At 42.8% G+C, this 26,222-nt stretch overlaps 1 protein-coding gene across 4 annotated transcripts in view; it reads left to right on the top strand.

The window, feature by feature from the left end:
* Positions 1-4,629: 4,629 nt before the first annotated feature.
* Positions 4,630-26,222, top strand: part of BOC (BOC cell adhesion associated, oncogene regulated) — a 99,014-nt gene continuing 77,421 nt past the window's right edge. For 2 of the 4 annotated variants that reach the window (XM_084843126.1, XM_084843125.1), the window contains exon 1: positions 4,649-4,904. The gene's annotated coding sequence lies outside the window, so the exon portion shown is untranslated. Of the gene's footprint in view, positions 4,905-26,222 lie in introns of all 4 variants that reach the window. The other 2 variants (XM_084843128.1, XM_084843127.1) reach the window with 2 other exon arrangements.

Genomic DNA, 26,222 nt, shown 5'->3' with positions numbered 1-26,222 from the left:
GCTGGGAATGATGGGAGTTATAGTTCAACAATTCTGGAGGGCAACAGGTTGGGGAAGTAACTGAAACTTTAGAAAACTGAAGGATTTCTTCTCACTTCTTGGGGCAAGGGAAAACCATAAAAACCTATTCCAACATGTTTTTCTCCCCAGTCCTTTAGCCCGGGGATGGGGAACCTGTGCCACCCCTGGCGTTACAAGGATATAACTCCTTTATCCCTGGCTATCCTGGTAGGGGCTGATACAAGTTCTGGCCCTTCAGGTGCTGTTGGACTACAAGTTCCCCATCTCTGCTTTAGAGACTCATTGTTAGGAATTCCAGGGCTTGCACCAGGAACCTCTGGTTTTCAGGCTGACACAGCTAGGGAACTACCATGGACTATGTGTGTGCATTCCGATCTCAGGGGCCAATTCAGGTGTAAACTGAATAAGAACGTATGACATCCAGATCTTCCTGCTCAAGCCACTGACCTCAGGGATCCTGAGCTGGAAAATATACCCTCCAGATCTAGGTTCAGGTAAAGGTGACCATGGCCCTGGATTGGCCCTGATACTCATACCTTATCATGGTATCATTGCTTCCCTACATTAAGATTTTACTCTGGGTCAGTGCTGAGCATCTATAAGTTAGTCTCTTGCCTTTTCTGCTGTCACTTCTATTCAGTCATCCTAACTGGAAAAAACACTGGCCAGGCAATTGGCAGGTCCAATAGATGCATTTACTTTGCTGGTTGGTGCAGTGAAATTCAGCATTTCTCTGTGTGCAGTTCTATTCAACCTAATGTGGTTCATGAGATTTGAAAAATGGGGAAATAACCATTATGTATAGTAGACAAGCATCCCCTCTTCCACCACCTGGTTGAAAGGTGACACTGTAAAACCTCAATGGCAGCATTTTTGGCATGGGATAATCCTGTGTTATGTAGGCACAGGAAATGCTTATAATTCATGTTATGATATGTTTTATCTTTATGTTTTATTTCAGCTCCGGAATAAATCGAGGTATTAACTCCTTTCAAAAAGAGACCTTACCTTTTCTCTGAACGTGAACACATGTATTCATGTTTTCATGGAGAGTACAGGGAATTTGCAATTCTATGGGAATCTATAATATGGTTCATCTTTATTTCCACAACTGCAGTCTGGGTTTTCTTGTGCCTGTTGAGGTGTCTTATATTTAAATGTGTTGCCTAAATGAACTTATTTAAAATAATCACCACCACCATCAAAAAAAGCTTCCACTCCAGTAAGGGAACAAAAATGTTGTTTTATTACCTTCCACAGAAAACATAAAAGCAGCAAAAAAAATTGCTTCAGGTCTTATTATTTGTTTTCCCTGGATCTTTTTCAAAGTTTAGATCCATGGGTAATGTATCATGCATCTTTTTGCAGTCTTCTAGCTGTGCTATGTAGAAAAACATATCTGTCTGCTATCCTACAGAAAAGAAACAAGCGTGTGAAACAATTTTGCAAACTGAGTCAGGACCAAACCAATACATAGAACTCCTGTTACTAAGGACGGGTAAACAAACTATGGATCTGTTCAGTAAACGGTGTTCAGATAATATTCTCTCTACCCTGCACGATTAGATCAGTTGAATATCTGGATCTAGTATGCTCCCTGTTCCCACCCCACATATAGAATACAATGCATGAACCAAGATAGGATGTTTACTTGAACATGGATCTCCCAGACCCTGTGATCCAAATTCTGCTTTCAAAGGGATATGGATGGGTGCATGTCAGGGAGCTGTTGGGTTCAAATAAATACAGTATCTCCCCATTCAAAATTTCTCAGTTATATCTGTTACAGCAAGTGTGGGCAATTTGTGTCCTTCCAGATGTTTTCACCTATAAATCCCATAATTCCTCACCATGCTGGATAGAGATGGGACTTTGTAGGCCAAAGCATCTGGAGGAGCCACAAGTTACCCACCCCTGCATTACAGGGTTATTTCGTTCTAGAATGAAGTCAACCTACTCATGTTTTTTTCCCCCCAACTCCAGTTAACCCTTCAGTCAACTCTGGTAGGATACACCACTGTTATCCTTGTCTAGTGATTGGTGGTCTATGACCTGGCTATGTGTAGAGCCAATCTGTTTTTGGAAGTCCAAAAACAATCTGATTATGTATTTAACCAACTGTCAACTGAGGTCTGAAACAATGCAATAAAACTGTAGTCTCATAAAATATTCAGGCAACTTTATCCTTAGTTTTAAGTGAGTCGGAATAATTTAAGCAAGATACTGCAACTGGCCTACTGGAATCTCAAAGAAATCCCCCTTCTACATGAGTAAAGGGCTGGATGCATCTGATCTTGTCTGACCTCAGAAGCTAAGCAGGGTCAGCCCTAGTTAGTATTTGGATGGGAGACCGCCTGGGAATCAGGCTTCCTGCACTGAGCAGGGGGTTGGACTCGATGGTCTTGTAGGCCCCTTCCAATGCTATGATTCTAAGATTTGATCATGTTTTGATTTTCCTATCAGGCATCAATGGCTGAACGTGGAGATGGACCTGTTGCTTAGGGCAGTTTGATGTGCTGGATTTGTTTGGTGTACTCAAGGTCTACTCTGTTTTCAGATATGTAGGAATATTTTTTTGCCAGGTCTCATGATCTGGTCACAAGCATATATAAGATCATAAGAAGAGCCCTGCTGGATCAGACCAAAGGTCATCTAGTCCAGCATCCTGCTTTCCACAATGGCCAACCAGATGTTCTAGTAAGTCCAGTAATAGGCCTGTAGCCTTTCCCCATTGTCGTCCCCCCCAACTGGTATTGAACTGGTAGATTAATTTTAGCTATAATGGAGGCAGCATGCACAGTGTAAAAATTCTTGGCCGGCGCTGGGAAGAGTGGTTGCTCCACTCCTAGCACTGGCTGCTCACCGCCTGGATGAACCTTCAAGGTCCGTTCCAACTCTATCATTCTTTGTAGTTATTACTGGTTGACAGTTGGGTACCTGTAATGTGGAATGGTAAATTCAGTTGCATGATAGCTTCAGTTGCATAGACTCCATATGTCTATTCCAGGGGACAGAAAAAATCTAGGACTTCAGTCCACCACTCTGCCACTGACAGCCATCCAGCTCCAAGGTAGTGGTGAAGCTGGAACTCACCACAGCTGCAGCATAGGATACCATACAGTATGCATACTGCCTAAATAACATGTCTGTTAAGGGCATGGCCCTTAACAGCTGTAATTTCCTGGCATTTTGGAGCTTGAGAGAACATGGAAAGCCCTTAACATAACATGTTAAACCAAAAGCATTTTTGTTTACTGAATCTAATCCAATGGCTGTGACCACACTAGCAGTAAATTCCATAAACTAAATACAAGTTATGACATCAGATGGGAAAATCTGATGAAAAAGAATTTTTCTTCATCGGTCACTGGCAATAGGCGTCATGGCCAATCATGGCCATGCTGGCCTGAATGATGAGAGTTGTGGTCCAACACATCTGGAAGGTGCCAGATTGGGGAAGGCTGCTCTATCGTGTTTCCCCTTAAGCCCTCCCCCTTCTAAGGAAGGTGCTCCAGCCCTTGATTAATTTGCCCTTTTCCAGAGACCAGGTAAAATTATTTCACCTTACTCTTTGGTTATTGCATGGCAAAAATCACTTGAGCCATGCAATTATATTCTACTAAGTTAACTACTTCTGAAACCAGTCCCTCTTGCTGGCATGTTGCACCTTGCTTGCTCCTGTTTGTTACTTGTCATGTGCCATAGCCACGAATTTTAAGTGTATAAACAAGTAATTGGGAAACAGTGGGGAAAGATGGGATGGCCTTTCTTTCTACGATTCCTTATACACTATGGTTTGTTTAATTCTAGAACCTTTTCCAAATATTCTTATTGTACCTCCTCAGGCAATCCAACAGACACCTGTACAAGTGATCCTGGGGCTGAAACCGTACACTTACACGGGAGTAAGTCCTACTGAACTCGAGTCAGTGGGACTTACTTACACATTCAACGGATCCGCTTGTAACAGAAAAGGAGGCAGAAGGAGGCAAAGGGGTTAGTAGGAGAGTGACACATTCAGACAACCACTTCTTTTTTCCCATCACCAAGGAAATTGTCCCAAGTGATCTACCTCTCCACTTTCCTGACTAAACATCCTGCTGCGATCAGTGTGCTGTTTAAAAAACAAGACTTCCACTGTCGTTAAAAACCTGCTCCTAACTCCCCCGTCGTAACCCTCTCGCTCCCCCACCCCCGGCATGCCCCCCGCCTCAGCGCTGATGAATAGACATCACGAGCACGCTTTGACTGAGGACCGCCACATACCCACTGCAACAAGGCACGGGCGGGGGAGGAGAGAGACCCTCCTTCCTTCCTCGCCAAACTTTGCAATCCCAACTTTCCAAGCTTCCGCTTTTCTCGGATTTGGGCTGGGGGGTGGGACAGGCGGGACGGCAGCTCGGTTTTATATGCGATCCCTTTAGAAACCTTGTCTTCTTCCCTTCTTCGGAACATCAGGTGCAAGGGGGAGATCGTCTCTCATGCTCCTGCCTCATTTTGTGGGGGAAAGTTATTGATCGTGTGACCTCCTTTCGGAGAGTCCAATCTCTCTCTCTCTCCCCGCTTTTCCACTTCTTCGGCTCCTCCTTTTCCCCCTCTTCCTCCTCCTCCTCCGAAAGGGGAGGCTCCAGAGCCGGGCAAGCAAAAAGAAGGGAATTGTTTAAGAATTCAGTCATCCAAAAAGCCTTCTTCCATATGGAGGGTCTGGCTGCCTCGATTCCAGTGCCTTTCTCCTCTCCCTGCAGCAGTTTTTTCTTCCTCTTCCGCTGAGCTTGTAGGAAAGCTGCAAACTCTTCCTAAAAGCAACCAGCTCCCAAGTACAACAGCTTCCCTTTCTCCCCTAAACCTTCTCCAAACAGATCCTCAACTCCAGCCTTACTTTGGTGAGTGCCCCGCAGATCTGTCCGGCCTGGAATCTTTCCAGCCTCGAGATTTTAGGCTCTTTGTTGGTGGTTTTCTTTTCGCTCCCTTCCTTTTTTCTTCCTTTTCTTCTTCCCTAAATTGTGTCTCCCTTCAGCATCATCAGAGATCTTGGGTGAGTTGAAACAACCGCAACAGCAGGAATAACAACAACAACAACAACAGAACAATCCTAAAGTTCGATTTTTAAGAAACGAGGCGCCACGTTCTTTCCCCCCTCGTATGGTTATCTGTGTAATTGTAGTTTGTTGTCTTGGAAATTTGGGAGGACGTTGGGGATGTCTGACCGGATGCTTTTAGGAGAAGAGGAGTTTGATCGCGTATAAGGAGTCGGTATACTTTCCCAACGATTCTCTCAAATTCCTCTATTTTATGGAGGTGGGGGTGTTTTTCACAGGGCAGGTGGGATTTGCAGGCTGGTTGTTTTACTTTTTCGCCAGCATCTCTGTGGTAATGGAGGGCCTTGCATTTGCCTCTACTATTGAGCTCCAGAGCTCTTTCCCAAACTTCCCCCAAAGTTGCAAAATAAATATAAAATGCTTCTCTTTCCCATCTAGGTAAGGGTGGGAGAGGCAAGCTAGGAAATGCTTCATAGCAAGCTCGTGTCGATAGTGTGGCTTTATATCAGTGTTTTTAGGAATGTGCAAAGATGGGGGGTGGGGAAAGTGAAGCATCTAAACGCAGCAGCATCTTTTGCTTGTGACTATGCACAAAGGTTGCTGCTGCACAGAGAACGCATGGATGAGTTTGCTCAGGGTAAACAAGTTTGTTGCCTGCCTTCCGTTTCTGATGCAGCTGCTTATTCTTGTCTTGTGGTCATCTTTAAATAAAACAGAAATTGGAGGTAGTTGCTTTCTTCTCTTGAGTAGATTTTTATACGTGTATATAGCCAGATGCCTTCCTGCTTTGGTTGCAAGACTTGGCCAAAGATTTACTTAACGAGTTTGAGAGGTAAAAGTTATTTACAGTAGCATCCCAATTCAGCTTTTAAAAGAAAGGAGATATAACACCTGTTAATAAATGGGGGGGGGGAATCCTCAAGTTGCAAACCTTATTGAAACATAGAGGTTAAGCCCTTTTAAAGAGTAAAGGATAGGAGAGATATGAACACCTGCATAATTCTCCCATTGATTTCAGTTGGACTAAAAGGTGCTTAACTTTGGCAGGATTGCGCCCCTAGGGCTCTTGAGAAGTATTTGAAGAGTCCTCATTCCTGAAATATGTAAATTTACTGAAAGCTGTTACAAACATTTCAGTGTTTTTGAAAATGTGCATATGGTCTGCAAAGTTTATATGTCAATGAATAAAACAATATTAATATGGCATTTATGTAACACTTGTGTAGGTTCTAGAGGAACTGTGATTTGTCTCTGAATTCTTCGATGACAAATTTAACTTAAAAACAAACCTTCCCTTAAAATTCCTTGCATTCTTTCTAGTGATCCCCTCACCAGTACTTTTAAGAATACAAACCTGCAGCTCATCTTAGATGTTTGTCAAACTCCCTATGAGTATTTGGAGAATGGACATTGTTTTCTTACTGATTCTTTTTAAAGTGAAGAAAAAATATAATGTTTACATGGAAGAGTTATACAGAACTGATTTTCATAGCTAGGAACTAAGTGTGTTTCACCACCTCTGCTTTGCTCTTTAGCCTTCCCACCAAATTCTTAATGAAAATTGGATATGTTAAAGCACACTGTCCTCTCTTGTAGGGGAGATCATAGTCTAAATTACAACTGGCTGTTCTAACAAGGACCAAGATATTATGACTGCTATCCAGTAGATTTCAACTTCTGTTTTGTTGTGGATTTACCTTGTCTGTCAGTTGGCGAAATGAATCTGAACTGCTCTCCTCTAGCAACATACTACATGGTATGATTGGGTTCATAGTACCAAATCTGCTTATTGTTTTAATATTGCACCATTTCCCCAGCAACCTTTGTTCTTTTGGCTTTTTCACTGGGGGAAGGGGAAAGGCTCTGTGCTGAGAATTGGTCTTTAGAACACCACTGTTTTGTTGGTCTGTAAGAAAGAGTCACAAAGTAGAGTAAGTTTTTATTGGACTAACATCTGTTGGTGAGACTGCATGCTTTGCTGAGTAAAGCTTAGCTATATAATCCTTTCTAAAGGAGGGTTGATCCAGTATAGCACAAGTCAGGTCAGGCTCTACTGGTAGATCTCTGGGTGACTGGCAGTGGATCGGCAAGGATTTCTGACTCCCAGTTGTTTAACAATATGTTTCCCACTTAAATTAGGCTGCTGAAATGAAGACAGCTTGGGGTAGCAAGAGTGAACTCTTGTGTGAGAGGGCTGTGAGCTCAGTTCTGTTACTGAAAAATTCGTGTGCTCAGAGGTACCCTGTTCTTTAATCGCAAGGCTTTTGTGCTTGGCTCTGGTTTGGTGGATCTTGGGGATTTCTAATAAAAAACAAAGTAGACCTGACAAGTCTGAAGTCTCCCCGATTCCTGCAGTAGAGGAATAATACTACCTTAACTGCTTTATAGTTTGATGTTTGCCTCCCCTTTAATCTTTGCCTCCCCTTTAATCCTGATCCCACACATATACATACACACCAATTAACTACTTTCTTTAAGTAAGCATCCTTCTCAGACCCCACCATAATGTCATGTGGTCAGTTTTCCCCACTTAGAAATGTAGTCTCAGTTCCATCCACTCTGAACTAGCTGCAGAATGTAGGATTCGGCTTTTACCATCTACTTTACATTTTCAGTGTGTAGTTTACTTCCAGCCCAGTGATTCCACTGCAGAGATTTCCATGTATCTCCTACAGCAGCCTTCCCCAACCTGGAGCCCACTAGATGGGTTGGACAACAGCTCCCATCACCCACAGCCAGCATACCCAATGGCTGGGGATGATGGTGCTGTAGTCCAACACACCCATAGGGCACCAGGTTGGGGAAGGCTGTTCTAGAGCCTAAACGAATGAAGGTCTGCAATGCAAGGATGTGGCAGTTTAAAACAGAACCCAGGTCCTTCTTCCATGAATTGTATAGGAAAGGAATAGACAGACAGACATTTGACATGGGAGTGGTATACATTCCTGATTTGCATTCTAACTCATGAATGCAAATCGTTCTAGTATTCATCACAACTTGCAATAATAAATAACAGCCACCACAACCATGTTAAAGAGGAGCTGTTAGAGCAGTTGCTTCTGTTGGTAAAACAAGGATAGGATTGAAATGAAGGAAAAACTAGATAAGTTAAAAGGGTGAGTCAGTAGTCTAACTGATTTACACCCATATTTAATTGATAGAAAGGAGTAATCAAAACTTCCTTTATATAGGCTGGCAGAGGAAGCAAGCGTAACCCATTTACTTTAAAAACTCTCTACCTCTATAGCTTAAGGGCTGATTTGTGGTGACTAGCTCAAGGTCATGCCTGTAATACCTGTATCAAGAGGTAGGACACAGGAACTGTTTGGTAGAGGAGGCTGAGCCTGCAAAAGCATATCACATTGTTCCGTTTCTGCTCACAAGGATGAGCAGTGACAAACTTGCAAACGTTTTTATGGTATATGGTTGGTCCTTCATAATGAATTGCCTTCCTTGATATTCAGTTTACTGGCTTATCAGATCTGAGTGAGGATCACTTTGTCAGACCTTTTCATGACAGTAAATGCAAGTTTGTGAAGTTTTAGGGTAGAACTTTCTAGGAATCTAGGGCATGAACTAGAGTAGTGGGAGCATAGAGTATGTTTAGACCATAGAGATGGTCTTGGGAAATCTGGGTTCGAATTTCAGGGTGGCACTAAACAAGTCAGTTCTGTATGTACAAGGATACAGAACAAAAGATATTTAAGGAGCAATCCTATGCATGTTTTGACAGGAAAAAGTTCTACAACTCCCAACATACCTCAGCCAGCTATGTATAGGATTGCACCCGTAAGCATATTAAAAGTACAGTACAAATTAATCCTATCTTAGGTAAATCTGTTCCTGGCTCTTGGACCAATTAATTTATCTACACTCAAAAGAGATCACTCAGACATCCGTGGCGTAAATGGATTAATGGTGTAAATACATTAAATACAAATACATGTTTAAGTTATCTCAAAGTTATATATGAATCTGGATTATACTGAATTAGGCCATTGGTCCATCTAGGAGGGCTGGTGTGGTGTAGTGGTGAGAGTGTTGGACTGGCAGCTGGGAGATCCAGGTTCTAGTCCCTGTTCAGCCATGGAAGCTCACTGGGCCAGGCACAGACTCTCAGCCCAGCCTACCTCACAGGGTTGTTGTTGTGAGGATAAAATGGAGAGGAGGAGGATCATGTAAGCCACCTTGGGTTCCTTGCAAGAGGAAAAAAGGTGGGATATAAATGAAATAAATAAATAGTCCAATATTGTCTAGTCTGACTGGCAGTGATCAGAAAGAGTTGTTTTCCCATCACCTGCTGCTACCTGATCCTTTAAAGAATTGAACCTGGGACCTTTTACATGCAAACTATGTGTTCTACCACTGGGTCTCTGGCCCCTTCAGGGCCCAAACACCACTTTTTTAATCCAGTACTAACTTGTAACACGGATCCCCTTCCATCACATTTTCTACATTTCTAAAATTACATGGTGGCCCACACTGGGGCTTTTCTACCATGACCCCCACCTCACTCCACTCTCAACTCCTTTTGCTATTTTTGTTTAACATCAATCTAGCATGAAGAAGAGTCCCACAAAGCTTGCTGAGTAATTCATAACTTTTTGGTTGGTCCTAATAAAGGTTAGTTCTTGAGAGAGCACAGCATAAATTCCTCAAACTATATGTACCAGTTTAACTGCACAAGTGCTCTCTCCCTGTTCTAGAGAAGGCCCTGGGCCAGAAATTCACTGTTCAGATTGTTGCTTTCTTAGTTTCTACAGATCTCACAATGTCTGGATAACAGTAACATATTAATTACATTTCTATACTGCCCAATAGCTGAAGATCTCTGGGTGGTTCCCAACAATTAAAACCACAAAATACAGCATAAAATACAGTATAAAATTGAAAAGTTTAAAACTACAGTATAAAAGTAAAACCAGAATAAAACCTAGCAACAATGCAGGGATTTAAAATACAATAACAGATTTAAAACAGAGCTAAAAGACTAAAATGCCTGGGGAAATAAAAAGGGTTTCACCTGGCTCTGGAAAGAGCACAATGTAGGTACCAGGCAAGCCTCTCTGGGAAGCTCTTTCTATAACTGGGGTGCCACAGCAGAAACCTCCCACTTACCCAGGGAGATATTATAGGGAGATACTTTTCTGTAAACATCCTCTATCCTCAAGCATCATCTCCTACCCACCCATGGGGCTGTAGCCTGGAGTGGGCCCCTCTGGATCTCTAGGGCCCAGCACTCTCCTCAAAGCTGATGTGTCCATGGAATTTGGAATTCAGAACCAAAGGATTCCCTATTGCCTCAAGGCTTGTGAGGCCCTCTTGTTATTTCAGAGTAGCAGAAGGTCAAACTAGATGTGAGGGTTAAAATGCAGGTTTGTAAATATGCAAGAAGCATCAGCTGGAGGGTTGGTAATTATTGGGATTGCAGCCCGTGTGGAGGGGGAATTTAACCCTTTCCTCCCTGCTGTGGTCCTCAGGAAAATCCCTCTTTGGAAGGTGCAATTTGCATTGGGAGAATGCAAAGCAAATACCGCATTGCAGCTGGTTCACTTGTAAGAGCACCACATGCCCGCTATAATATTAGAGAAAATCAGTGACATTGGGAGAAATGGAACAAGCAGAAAGGAGTGCAGAGCCAAAAGGAGTGGGTTTGCAGATGTGTAATCCATCATACCTCTCTCCTTTAGTTATGGTTAATCAGAGAGATCCTTTAGAACTAATTGTAACATTTTGAGTTGTTGATATTTATGAGATCTTGCACTTAGTGTAGAGAAAAACCCTTTAACAATCAGTAGAAAAAAGAAGAAACAACACCTAGATAATTCTACAAAATTGTTTAGCTTTTGAACTTCAAAGGTTCATAAAGATCACTTACCTAAACTCTTTGCTAACTGAGATTGGTAACTGAGCTATGTGATCTTGGATTGGATATTGCTTTGCCCACACTATGGTATGATATCATAGGCTTGTGTTGGTGGGTGTACATGGGAGGCTGGTCTGATGCAGCTGACTGTCTTGTGAATTCCCCTGCCAACTGAAGTATGGCAGATGTCTATAAGATCATTGGTAGTAGCATCTAAGCAGCAACTTCCTGCCCAAGGAGTTTCATCTTTTGTTCTCCTTGCTGGCTGTCAGGAGGCAGGTAAACACTATTTTGTTTGAGAGAGCTTTTATTTGAACTAGGACTTTTCAAACTGGAGAATTATGGCTCTTGCCTGCCTATATTTTATGTGCTGTAGGTAGTTTGATAGATTTTGCCCATTGTTTTATTTCTTGATTTTGTATTTTACTGTAAACCACTCTTGCTATGAAGTGGTATAGAGACTGAATAAACAATAAAGACCGAGAACCCTTGAGGTTATTCTTCCATGAACAAACACATCACTAAAGTTGATAGATAGCTTTCATATGTCCATGTGCTGTAATGTCATTGCAAGTGATAATTCAGTGAATTATGATTCAATTCTGTGAAAGACCTGGATTTCTATCTCTAATTGTGTTTTAATGTATTTCTTTTAATCAAATCTTATTTGTGATTGTAAGCTGCCTTGAGTGCTGTTTTTCTTGGTAGAAAGGTGAGGTACAAATAAAATAAATATCCTGCTTTTCACCCTTCTGCAAACAATTTGGGATGAGAGTTTTTTGTATGAATTCTCTTGAATGGAGATATTCTTGCTAAACAATCTCAGGGATCTCTTATTTGTCCGATATGAACAAGCGAAGAGTGCCTCTGCGGCAGTGTATCAAGAATATCTCTGTTTGGGAAAATGCAAAAGAGGAACAAACTTTCTTCCCAGTTTCCAGAAACTTCCCTGTGAGGTGACCTAGAGGCAATTCTTAACCACAGGTGACCCAGTAAGCAGCTAGTCACAAGTTTGCATCAATGCCTGTCCTATTTTAGCTTCTAGGATCTGTAGTGCGAGGCTAGGAAACTTCATAAGCAACAACTTTTGTCCAGATTCTCAGAGGCATAGGGTGCAATCCTATACATGTTTAGACAGAAAAAAGTCCTACAACTTCCAGCATCCCCCAGCCAGCCATTGTACCCTTAGTTGACCTCAGCCAACCTAAACATTCCATTAACTGCTAAAGTCTCAGGAAGGGAAAGTGAGGGATGCGCTCTGAAATGTTTTTGTTAAATGTACATTCCTGGGTTAGACTTAATATGCACATCATCAAAAAACAAGAATGGTGATCCCAAATAATAAATTCAGTACATTTATATTTCAGTTTCTGACATAATGAAACAGATTAGACCCACCTTTTGCTTCCCTCCACCTGCAATATATTTGTAGTGATTGAAGTTGAGCAATTTGCAAATTTTGGAGCGCTGCCTTTTGCTATCTTTATATTAGAATCACAGAGTTAGAAGGCACTCCCCAAGCCTGATCCCCTATCTAAGGCAGGATCCCTAATGAAACATACCTGACAGCCTCACTTTTTTTTTTTTAATCAATACCTCCAAAGAATGTTTTTACAATCTTATGGACAGTTTGCTCCATTACTAACTGGTCTTTTACTTGGGAAGCATTTCATATTTAACTTAAACCTTCTTTAAGACAATACTACTTGTATGATTCTCAGTGGATATACTGAACCATTGTCCTTCCTACTGACATATTTTTTTTAGAAACGGTGAGCCTCTTTCTTCTCCATCCACCCTCTACCAAGCTTTTTATTCCATATCTTTAGGCAACGAAGACAGAAATCATACATACCAACCTTCCCCAACCTGTTACCCTCCAGTTGTTTTGGACTTCAACCCCAGTCAGCCCCAGCCAGCATGGCAAATGGTCAGGAGTGCTGGGAGTTGTAGCCCCAAATATCTGGAGGGCATCAGGTTGTGGAAGGCCACTATTTATTTATTACATTTCTTTACTTCCCAATAGCTGAAGCTTGTTGTGCAATTCACAACATAGTTACTTGGGAGTAAGTCCCACTGAAAATGTATTACAGAGCATGTAATTATGATGTAAGGGTGCATGCAGTGTAAGTCTGCCGTGGAAGCAAATTTAATGCATTTTAGACACACATACCACCTTCTCCCCTGGACTGAGCTCAGGAGAGTCCTGTCCCCCCGTCCCCCCACATTTCGTAGCAGAAGCTGCATTTCCAGTGCTGATTGGCTAGCCTTTCTATCAGTCATGATGCCACCTTGCTCCCTTCTTGGAGCAGAATTTTAAAGGAGCAATCCTATGTATGCTTAGACAGAAAGAAGTCCTACAACTCGGCATGCTAAGATACTACTACCTGAGTGTAGTAAAACTTAAAAAGAAGAAAATAAAGCACCAAACAAAGATTTGAACAAATAACCATGTAGGTGCTTGAAGAAACAAAACAAAATGTTCAAGTCTTGGACATGATTCTTTGAAAAGCTCAATTCTGACAAGTACAACTGCAATATTTCCTTTCAGATTCAGATCTGCCATTCACATGTTGAGGCCAGACTACTTTATTGCACTCTGCATGCAGCTTCACTAGGTGCAGAACACTCATTTCACCAAGCAGAGAACACAGCACCTGGCCTTCTGATGGTGTGAGTTGCTGGGAACATGATATACCACTGCTCTGGGGGTCCACACTGACTTCTTTCTGGACACAGTCCACAGTTCTGATTTTGATCTCTAGAGCTTTAAGTGTGCTGGACCCTTCCTCATCCCTCTATCCCGTATGGGCTTTCTAGATCAGTCAAGAGAGCCTTCTCAAGAGTTCCAGCACTGTGAAGTCTGTGTATGTAGAGTTGTTCTCCATGGATGACCCCTTAGAGAGTTGCCAGTTCCAGGCCTGGCTATTTTCCATATGAGCTATATGACATTCCAGGCAAGTTTTCAGGGCTAGGGTGGCTTTAGCTTTGGCTTTATTGGCTTTATTCTGCCAATAAAACTTACTGTAGATTTTTTTGCGACTTGTTTTAAGGTGTATACAGTTAACATTTGAAATACTACAGCCTTAAAGGACATTGGATTTTTTTTATCACAGCATCACATTCCAGAGACCCGGTTCCCAGATACTACTAGACCCATGGTTAAGGACTCAGGAGCAGGCCCTAGAACCATGCAAGGCTTTCCCCATGCCAACATCCCATTTACTTGTTGCAATGCAGTCACTGCAAACCTTGGTTAAAATGAACACATTTTGCTTGTAAACTCTCACTGAGAACTCTATTTCAGTGTCTCAGCATGATCCCAATCAGGTGCAGAAGACCCAAGTGGTTGGTGTATTCACATATATTCCCCATGGCACGGGAATGCATTATAACAGCCTTCTCCAATCTGGCACCCTCTAGAAGTGTTGGAATACAACTCCCAGCATGCTCCTGGCTGGGGCATGCTGGGAGTTGTAGTCCAACACATCTGGAGTGCACCAGGTTGGGGAAGGCTGAACTATGAAGAAGCAGTTTCTAGGATGTTGTGTGTGACTGAAGAGGACCTGAGTCTTAATGTGTATATGCTTCATAGCTTCTTAGAGAAAACATTTTAAAACATATAATCCATGGTATGTGTACTCACCTAGTTTTTGGAATTAAAGCTCTTAACAAAATGCCATATATGGGACACAGCAACAAAATTAAGGTGCTAGCAGTGTTCTTTAATTCAGCTGGAAGCAAGAAGCTAGGAACAAAACAAGAATAGCCATGCTTGTTAAAACGGCATTCCTCAAAGGTGAAGAAATGTACAACTAGGCTTAATTTCTTCTGTTAATCCCAGTTCTGTGAAATGGATGGTTCTGAGTTTTCTTATCCCAGCAAGAATTGTAAGGAGATTAGGTTTGCCACTTCTTATGTGTCATCAGTTTATGCCTGTAGAGCAGGGATTTCCGTGTTGTCTACTAGGGCACAGTAGTGTGAGGTGAAAGGGGCTGGCTAAAGCAAGGCTTGAAAAATCAAGTTACAATGTATTGGTTGCATTTACTACTCTGTACCTAATGGAGAGGGTAGGCCTGGTGCAGCATTAATTCTTCCTCTCTGTACACATTTTAAAACCAAATAGCTACCAAGCAGAACGAGCTTAATTCATGACCAAGGGGCTGTGTGGTGAATTCCATGTATGCAGAACCCCTCTGTTCTAGTAGCAGCTCCTCAAGACTTCTTTGAAATTTAGGCTAGCTTCAAAACAGCCTCTGATATAATATGAGGAGCTACCGCAGGAAGGAAAAATGGAGAATCCCAAGTGTGTACACTGTACTCGAGTCCTTTCACTTGTGTAAAGGGGATTCTAAGACTGCAGCTCTGAAGGGATAATGACAACCTAATGATCAGCTCAAGTGAGGGGCTTAAACATGGAGACAGATGCCCTGTGAAAGTAGTCAGGCAAACATCTGAGGTAACTGTTTACTAATATTCTTCACTATATTGAAATAATGTGTAATGCGAAACATTTTGTGTGTTCTGAAAGGTTACGTAGATGCTAAGTAGTGTTATAATAAACTTATACTAGTGAAAACTGTAATGTAATCAATGTGGGATTTACTGGAAGAGATCAATTTGATAATATGTCACAGTAAATAAACAATGTGTTAAATTCTGTTTTTTTGGAAGCGTAGCAGTTTATCCTCAGGGGTATGCACAGATGTAGTTCCCCAACAAATGTCACATTTATTTATACAGTATCAGGGTGAGGGGAGAGAAGGGAGAGTCAAAGGTAGCATGGGTTCGATGCGAGCGAATGCAGTTCTATATACTTACAGGTGGGAACAAAGTCCATGAGGGTAAGCCAAAGGATTCATAGAAAAGGTGAGTATTGACTGGAACATTTAGACATAACTATACTTGGTTTAGATATAACGCTAAACGATGATCCATGAGCCTCACAAGCCTTGGGCACGTGCACTTCCCCCCTCCCCTTATCTGGCATGACCATGAGGGGAGATTGAAAGCATTCACTTCTGCTGTTACACTAACTAGAGTACCCTATTATATCTGAGTGTAGGGAACTCAGGTCACTTTGAAATAGGCTTAGAGAACAAGTCAGGCATATAAACTGTGGTTTGATCCTGGCTTGTTTGAATTAATAATAGCTGAAACTAACCAGAGTTTCCATATGTTTGAACATAACAGGGAACTCTGGTTTGTTTAAATGCAGAAATGAAAGCTCCCAGTCCCCTCAAAGCTGCACCAGAGGAAGGGAGGGGATGGGGTACATGTGAGTCTGAAGCTCTTGCACTTAACACTAAGCTAGGCTTCTCCAATCAGGTGCTCTCCAGTTCTTATGGACTACAACCCCAGCATTCTTGGCCATTACCCATGCTGGCTGGGGCTGGTGGGAGGTGAAGTCGAAAACATCCAGAGACAATCTGTGAGGGGCTGCCGTTCTTTGCCATATGATAGAAGCCCGTGTGATTAGAACCTTCTGTAGGAAGTGACTTTGTGTTGTGTGATGGCAGCATGTCAACACTATGTTACGCTTTGACAGTGGAAAATTCAAGCATCAGGTGTCTGAACTGGTACAGTCTTCTGACAGGAAGTTGGGTTGGACTTAAAACCTGATCAGATAGAGGGTCCAAAGCATATGTAGCTAGTAAATGAGCGGGGGGGGGAGATGTTTGGTCCTTCAGATGTTGTTGGATTGCAACTCCCATCAGCCCTCACCAGCATACCCAAGGGCATATGTACACCACAAATTAAAATGGGCTAGCATACCTTCACTCAGTTTTCACATAGGAAGTCAGATTCATATGTTTGAAACCACATCCACATGAAAATTGTGCCCAGGCCAAAACTTGTCATCTCAGAAGAGGAGGATAGTTTTCCAGTCTTCTTTCAGAGATGGTATATTTTGCCATGGGATGTAATTTTGAAAAGTAGGGGTATTTTTCAAACCAGTGACTCCCAATATGAAAACTGAGGTGGTACAAAAACCTGAGAGAATTATGAATTTTTGAATTGGTCCTGAGGGTGGCCAGCTGGCAGTCTTGGGTAGTAAATCTACAACTGATCTATGCCAATAGTGGTACAGAGAGACCATTGTAACCTCCTATAGTAAGTATCTCCCCAGCTAACAGGCTCTTGCTTTTTCTCTCTCCTAAACCCTTCTGTCAAACCCTTCTTTATGAAGGCTTCCACTACCTCCAAAAGCAAAACTGGCTTTATCTTTAGAGAGGTTTTTGGATGCAAGAATTTGAAGGTGGAAGGGAGCAGGGAAGGGTGATGACGTCAAATCCATTAGTACATTTTCAGCACAGTTGCCAAAGAAAATGTTCTTAACATATTTGAACAAAGAGATGTGTGAGAAATCCAACTCTAGATTAAATAATGTAGGCCCTTTATCCACAAAGGATCATCAGAGGGGGAAATATTCTTGCAGAATTATACAACAGATTCACTTCCACATGCCAGGAACTGGACGCCATTGGGGTTATGATTAATTATTGTACGTTCATGCAGTCCTTACGTCTCCCTCAAAATTCCACGAATAATGTATAGAAGAATTGTTCTCTAACAAACTCCCGTTACATGAAATACATTGAACTGGTCTGTATGTTAACTTTCATCACAGAGCAGTAGCTCTGTGGCAATTTTTCCTCATACATTCCAGCTGTATTGTGAAGTAAAACTTGCTGTGTGAGTTGAGGTCATCATGTGGTGAATCCATGTGAGTGGCAATCACTGGTGGAGCCCAGATATGTATTCTGATGCACAAAAAAACCCTTCATGGGTAGCCAGACTCCATAATGATGACAGTGCTATCTGTTGCAAGGCCTTCCAAGTTATTGTGTGCTTGCAGGAAGGCTTAGGTAGGGTCTCACAACAGAACCATAAAAATGGTGTAATAGAGTGCAGAATTATCTCCTTAAAATAGTCCTTAACAGTGAAATTAATGATATTAATTAGTCAATATGATTAATGTAATAACAAAGGCCAGATACAATTCCTTTAGGGAGCTGCCATGGGTTGCCACTTGGCCATTCCTGGGTAGAGGATACTTTTTGGGTACTAACGGGAGTGAAAACATTGAATTATACAGAAAACCAAGCTTGGGCTGAGAAAGCTTAGAAGGACAGTAAAGCTAACTGATGTCTCCATGTGAACAATACTCATGACAAAAAGACAAGGAAGAGAGAAAGCAAAAATGTTTTTAGGAAAGAGAAAGCAGAGTTTAGGCGAACATCAAAAAACTATTTTTCAGGAAGGTTAGAATTACTTGACCAAATGCCCAAGTGCAGCATCTGTAGTGATCAAAGGCAAGCCCCACAGGAATAGTTTAACCCTCTTCATCTTTTACGTGATATCTCCTCAGAACTGATGGTGAGAAGGAGGTCTCATTGCCCTTCATCAAGGGCTGCTGATTTGGTTTTGTAGCGACTCCTCCTCGGACATTTTTTTTCGGTAGTGTGCATTAACAGCTCTCTGGATTGCAAACTGTAGACCAGAGGTGGGCAACTGTTGGGCCTCCAGATGTTTTAGCCTACAATTCCCATAATCCCTCACAATTGGCTGTGCTGGCTAGGGCTAATGGGAGTTGTAAACCAAATCATCTGGAGGGCCCCACCCTTACTGTAGACTCTTATGGAGCATATCTGCTGTGTATTGATAAGAACCCAATTAATAGATCATTGTATTTGATGGTGGGGGGGCACTTCAGATCTCAGCCCAGCCACTATTCTGTAAGTGGCTTTTGGCAATTAGCTCTTATCCTCTCCCCTGTTCTCCATCTATAGGATTCACATTAGAGAAACAACTATAAATCACTTCACACATTAAAAATTTATAGAATTTTTTTAAGGAGGCACTCTGTCCAAATGCTTACTTTTAACATATTTAAACAAAATTGTGTGCAAAAAATCCAAGTCTAGATTAAATAAATGTATACCTTTCATCCACAAAGAGTGATCAGAATAGGGATACTCTAGCAAAACTGTACAATAAAGAACAATATTCTGTGTTAGAGGGAAACATAAACATACAGTCAGGACCAGAAATATTGGAACAAGGATAACTGTTTTGGCAGTTGGCCTCTGTACACCACCACATTGAAGTTGAAAGGAAACACCCCCAGATGGGAGCGAAGTCAGGTCTTTCAGCTGTAATTCAAGGGGTTTGACAAAAGTGGGGCACAAACCATTCAGGAAGTACAGGTAGTGGCACACACACACACCCCATTGTTGGTGGCTCATAAGTAATGGAACAAACCAACATCATTTCAGACTGAAGGATCGCCTTTAATACCTGGATGAAAATCCTTTGCAGTCAATGACTGCCTGAAGTCTGGAACCCGTGGACATGACCAAATGCTGAGTTTCCTCCCTTGAGATGCTTTGCCAGGCCTTCACTGCAGCTGCCTTCAGCTGCTGCTTGTTTGTGGGTCTTTCTACCTTCAGTCTTGTCTTCAGTAAGTGAAAAGCATGCTCTATTGGGTGGAGATCAGGTGATTGACTTGGCCATTGCAGAACATCCCACTTCTTTGCCTTGAGAAACTCTGGGGTAGCTTCTGCTGTATGTTTTGGGTCATTACCAACCTGCAATATGAAGCGGCGTCCTATTGGTTTGGCAGCATTTGGCTGAATCTGAGCAGAAAGTATAGCCCTATACACTTCAGAATTCATCCTGCTGCTTTGATCAGCAGGCAGGTCATCAATAAACAACAGTGACCTGGTTCCATTGGCAGCCATACATGCCCATGCCATAACACTGCCTCCACCATGTTTGACAGATGATGTGGTATGCTTTGGATCATGAGCTGTTTCTTTCCTTCTCCATACTTTTCTCTTCCCATCATTCTGGCACAAATTAATCTTTGTTTCATCAGTCCAAAGGATCTTATTCCAGAACTGGGCAGGCTTTTTTACGTGTTTGCTGGCAAAGGCTAATCTGGCCTGTCTGTTCTTGAGCGTTACCAGTGGTTTGCACCTTGTTGTGAAGCCTCTGTATTTACATTCATAAAGCCGTCTCTTGACTGTAGATGTTGACAATGACATGCCTACTTCCTCAAGAGCGTTCTTGAGCTGGCTAGATGTTGTGAAAGAGTTCATCTTCACCATGAGCAGAATTCTGTGGTCATCCACTTTAGTTGTCTTCTGTGGTCTTCCAGGCCTTTTGCTGTTACTGAGCTTGCCAGTTAATTCCTTCTTTTTCAGGATATTCCAAACTGTTGTGTTAGCCACTCCCAATGTTTTTGCTATCTCTGTGATGGGTTTATTTTGTTTCTTCAGCCTAATGATGGCCTCCTTCGCTTGCATGGACACCTCTTTGGACCTCATGTTCCAGTGAACAGCTACCACATGCAAATGTAACACTCAGAACCACCTCCGGGCCTTTTATCTGCTTGATTTGTCATAGGGTACCCAGGAAACAGGCCACACCTGTTTGTCAGTCATTCGTTCCATTACTTATGAGCCACCAACAATGGGGTGTGTGTGTATGCCACTGGCTGTCCTTCCTGAATGGTTCGTGCCCCACTTTTGTCAAACCCCTTGAATTACAGCTGAAAGTCCTGACTTCGCTCCCATCTGGGTGTGTTGCCTTTCAACTTCAACCAGGTGGTGTACAGAGGCCAACTGCCAAAACAGTTATCCTTGTTCCAATATTTCTGGTCTTGACTGTATATTTCCTTAAGAGCCTTTTACAGTATCAAGTCAGGATAGATTTGGTGAGTCCTCCAAATATTTGTAGGGCCATTTTCCCAGTGCTACAGAGTACACCAAGTATACACTCAAAAAGAAGCTGCAGCCAATCATGCACCCGGATGAATGTTCCTGTATGATACACACATGTTTGGAAAATAACTGTTTGTTGCATTTTAGAATAGAATGTTTCTTTAAGAAACTGGTTTACTAGACCGTGGGCCTATTCACATGCGCATGGGGGGAGGGTGGTTAAGGTAACTATGGGGGGGTAGCGGAACCACGACACGTGGGCCTGTCACACAACTGGGAACCACACGGTTCCTCGTGGTTCCACTACACCTGCATGGTTACCTGGTGAGCCTACCTGAGTGGTTAGTGCGCATCCCAATGTCCTCTGCAGCACGAATGGGCTCCCAGTGGCCACTTCAGCATCCCAAATGGCCATGCGACCTTGGAGAAAGTCTGCGGCAGCTAAAGCATCACCTGTAGTGGTGAATGCAGCAGACTCTATGGTCACAGCCTGGAATATCTTCGGAGCCCATTTAAACCACTGGGCAACCTGACAGACGACACAGTAAGCCTCCCTGGGGACGCTTAGCCCTTTTCCAGAGGAGTGTTTAGCAGGGGTGGCTTACTAATCACAGGGAAAGTAGTTTTCTCTCCCCACACGACACGCTAAGCCATTGTGATTAGTGGAAATTCCACAACCATCATGGCTTAGCATGTCTGAACAGGCCCCCCTATCTTTTTAAGTAGGTCTTCTGTGTCTTTGATCCTAGGTCAGCCTACTATGACAGCCTGTTTAGACATGTTTTTAAAAATTTATTTAAGTATTTTTATCCTGCTCCTCAGCCAAAAAAGATTCCCGGAATGGCTTACAATCATTCAGTAAAATAAGACACTCCCTGCCTGCAGGCTTACAATCTAAAAAGACATGACACACAAGAAAAAGGAGATGGAAAGGGGAAAAGGTGGATTTTCGGCAGGGCTGGTGGAATGGCCCTGCTTTGCCTCTCATCTCCCGGGTGGCAGGGTAGTCCAACTGGAGCAAGCCCTGATGTTCCCTTGGCCTGCTCCTGTCTCCTTTGTGCCTTCTGTCCCACAGGGAAGTTGATGCCAGTTAGCCCTGTGATCTAGGGGTAGTTCACATGTAACGGCTGTCAGGGACAAGTGGGAGAGTATGCAAATCACTTCCTCTTTTAACTAACAACCTATGATCAGTTTGTGTGTGACAAACCATGGGTTGTTTAAACCATGGTTTGTTGTTACATGCAAACCAGTGTTACAAATAGTAGTGACCAAGAAAAAGGATGCCTCATACCAGAGGTAAGTGGTATTTCTCTTTGATGCTGCTGCAAAGAGACCCCTTCCCATAGAGTTTAACTTCCCTCAGGATCTCAAAGAAAGGGGGGGGCTCTGTATATTTTTGTGATGATGCTGAGTTCAATATTTGAAGTTTATAGTCCCCTCACATTATTACAAATCCTAAAATCCTTTGAGAGAAGGCTATGATAGCCCATTTTAATTTGTGGTGTACATACAGTCAGGGCCAGAAATATTGCAACAAGGATAACTGTTTTGGCAGTTGGCCTCTGTATGCCACCACATTGAAGTTGAAAGGAAACATACCCAGATTGGAGCGAAGTCAGGACTTTCAGCTGTAATTCAAGGGATGTGACAAAAGTGGGGCACTAAGCATTCAGGAATTACAGCCAGTGGCATACACACACACCCATCGTTGGTGGCTCATAAGTAATGGAACAAATGGCTGACAAGCAGCTGCATGGCCAGCTGTGGCCTGTTTCCTGGGTACCCTGTGACCAATCAAGCAGATAAAAGGCCTGGAGGTGGTTCTGAGTGTTACATTTGCATGTGGTAGCTGTTCACTGGAACTCCCCACATGAGGTCCAAAGAGGTGTCCATGCGAGTGAAGGAGGCCATCATTAGGCTGAGGAAACAAAATAAACCCATCAGAGAGATAGCAGAAACAGTGGGAGTGGCCAATACAACACTTCGGAATATCCTGAAAAAGAAGGAATTGACTGGCAAGCTCAGCAACAGCAAAAGGCCTGGAAGACCACAGAAGACAGCTAAAGTGGATGACCACAGAATTATGCTCAGGGTGAAAAGGAACCCTTTCACAACAACTAGCCAGGTCAAGAACGCTCTTGAGGACGTGGGCATGTCATTGTCAACATCTACAGTCAAGAGACGGCTTTATGAATGTAAATACAGAAGCTTCACAACAAGGTGCAAACCACTGGTAACGCTCAAGAACAGACAGGCCAGATTAGCCTTTGCCAGCAAACACCCAAAAAAGCCTGCCCAGTTCTGGAATAAGATTCTTTGGACTGATGAAACCAAGATTAACTTGTACCAGAATGATGGGAAGAGAAAAGTATGGAGAAGGAAAGGAACAGCTCATGATCCAAAGCATACCACATCATCTGTCAAACATGGTGGAGGCAGTGTTATGGCATGGGCATGTATGGCTGCCAATGGAACCGGGTCATTGTGTTTATAATCACACAATATAATTGTGTGATTATAAACACAATAATCATGTTTATTGACGACCTGACTGCTGATCAAAGCAGCAGGATGAATTCTGAAGTGTATAGGGCTATACTTTCTGCTCAGATTCAGCCAAATGCTGCCAAACTGATAGGACGCCGCTTCATATTGCAGATGGGTAATGACCCAAAACATACAGCAGAAGCTACCCCAGAGTTTCTCAAGGCAAAGAAGTGGGATGTTCTGCAATGGCCAAGTCAATCACCTGATCTCCACCCAATAGAGCATGCTTTTCACTTACTGAAGACAAGACTGAAGGCAGAAAGACCCACAAACAAGCAGCAGCTGAAGGCAGCTGCAGTGAAGGCCTGGCAAAGCATCTCAAGGGAGGAAACTCAGCATTTGGTCATGTCCACGGGTTCCAGACTTCAGGCAGTCATTGACTGCACACCACCACATTGAAGTTGAAAGGAAATACACCCAGATGGGAGCGAAGTCAGGACTTTCAGATGTAATCCAAGGGGTTTGACAAAAGTGGGGCACGAACCATTCAGGAAGTACAGTCAGTGGCATACACACACACCCATCGTTGGTGGCTCATAAGTAATGCAACAAACCAACATAATTTCAGACTGAAGGATCGCCTTTAATACCTAGATGAATATCCTTTGCAGAGGCCAACTGCCAAAACAGTTATCCTTGTTCCAATATTTCTGGTCCTGACTGTACGCCCTTGGGTTGAACTTCCCTGATCAGATAGAGGGCCCAAAGCACATGCAGCCAGTAACTGAATAGAGAAGGGGTGGGCAATGTGTGGCCCTCCAGATGTTGTTGGACCACAGCTCCCCTCACCATTAGCTATGCTGGCGAGGGCTGATGGGAGTTGCCATCCAACAACATATGGATGGCCACACGTTGCTCACTCCTGGGGTAGGGACTCCATTTGCCAATGGTTATGTCTTGATCTGTTTGGGAATAAGGAGAAATATTTAATGGGCCGCTGTAAGAATGGTTTTCCAGAGCAGTGGTGTCTTGCTTGAACTAGCTTTTACTTGATGTTTGTACAGTACCAATCGCAGCTTGCGTTCTCTCTCCCCGCCCCTGCCCCCCATAATTGAGCTTTGTGTGTTTGTATTCGCTGTGCAAATAGGAATGAGGGAAGTGGTTCTCCAAAGCAGAAGCCCATCCCAGTTGAAGAAATGCTGTAGATCTACAGTAGAGGCTGTAGATCTCTCGGGTTTGTGTGCATTCTCACTTTCTTGGCAGGACAGAGAACATGCTCATATGCAGGTGTCCAAGAGAATTTTTAAGTACAGGGCTGCAATAAACAATAATAAAGGAAATCCTATAAAGTCCTGGCTTCCCACATTTCCATTATGGAGAACATGGATTACTTATATTAAGGGTGGGCTGAAAGTAGATCTCCAGATGTTTTGGACTTCAACTCTCAGTATTCATGGCCATTGGCCATGCTGGTGGGGGCTTCTGGGAATTGAACTCCAAAACATCTGGAGATCTACCTTCTGCCCACCCCTGAGTTATATAATGAATAATGTAAGATTGCCTAAATGATTTCCAAATCTTGCATTTTCAAACAATGACAAATCTGGACCGCCCCCCCCCCCCGAACTTTAATTTAATTATTTCATGTGTTTCTCCTACTTTATTAGCCTTCACCAACCTGGCGCACTCCAGATGTTTTAGACGTAAACTCCCATCAGCCCCAGCCACCATGGCCAATGGTCAGGAATGCTGAGAATTGAAGTCCAAAACATCTGGAGGGCACCAGGTTGGGGAATGCTCTTCAGGGCAGGGACTTGCTCTTTTGCACACTGTAAAGCACCATGCGTGCTGAGGATGCTGTGGTGGTGTTGCTGTTACATAGCTTACAGGCTTTGGTAATTTGGTTTTGGCAGCATTTGCCAGTCACTGAGGTGGTCCTAATGCAGTAGTACTTACGTTCTGTTCTGATCTAGACATTCCCACTGCTTGCTCCAGGTGTGCAATATGGGATCCAGACTTAAATCAGAAATTAGGAACAGGAAGGAAGCCTCCTAGCTCAGTATTGCCTACACGGACTGGCAACAGCTCTCCAGGGTTTCTGACAGGAGTGTTTCCCAGCCCTACCTGGAAATGTCAGGTTTAGAACCATGTTCCTTTTATAAGTAAAGCATGTGCTGTACTGCTGAGCTATGGTGCTACCCTAGTTGCCACCTACTCCTGTGTAAAAAACACACATACACAGTGGCCATCAGAGGTATGTTCAAAGACAGCCGTCAATGAGTACCTAGTTATAGGATGTTTGTGTACCACAGGACAGAAGTTATGCTAAGAGGGGTACAGAAAGAGGTGTACAAGCATGGAACAGGGAAGGGGGAAAAGTGTCCTATATTACAGTCAAAACATTGTTCATGACAAGTAGCACTGGAATATCCCATTGGTCACTGACTGCTGTTGGAAAAAGAATGGTCGCATTGGCTGCATTCAGACATCATGCAAAACTGTGGTTTAGTGTTGTAAGAACACGCCACATCAAATCTTAGCCTGACATGTTTCCCCTTCCCTCTCTCCCTCATTTACAAAGAAAGAAATGTCAAGCTTCTAGTTGTGATTTTTTTTAAAGCTTTCTGGGTACAGTTTCTCATTTCATCAAATAAAGGAATTGTGGTTTTCAAAAACCATAGTTAGTTAACAGACCAGGACAGCAAGCCAGGATCTGGTCCACAGTGCAGATGTTTCTATTTGTGGAAAACTGCTAAATAGTCCCATTGGATGTTGTCTTAAGGTGATGCAGTAGGTGAGGTATTCTTTTGTGTCTGATTTTCACAGCAGGAGTGATAACCTATGGCATCTTCCCTTTCCTGCTTCCTTGTATTGATTATCCAGTGTTCCATTAAATATCCCTTCAAACTGGCTTTCAAATCCCATGTTTGCATATACTTTTGAATAAGATTAAAGAATCTGTCTTTCCCCTCAGTACAGTAGTGAAATACAAAATGAACAGGGTGATATCATTTACAGGGCCAACTTCATTTGGTGTTAGAGTATGCAGAACATTTCATTGCACAAAAATGGAAAGGGAGC

Source organism: Heloderma suspectum, chromosome 3 (genome assembly GCF_057233095.1).
Source record: "Heloderma suspectum isolate Gila_16-S chromosome 3, 16-S_ref, whole genome shotgun sequence".
Taxonomy (NCBI): Eukaryota; Metazoa; Chordata; class Lepidosauria; order Squamata; family Helodermatidae; genus Heloderma; species Heloderma suspectum.
Note: the sequence above shows the minus strand (reverse complement) of the source record. Positions and strands in the feature narration are given on the sequence as shown.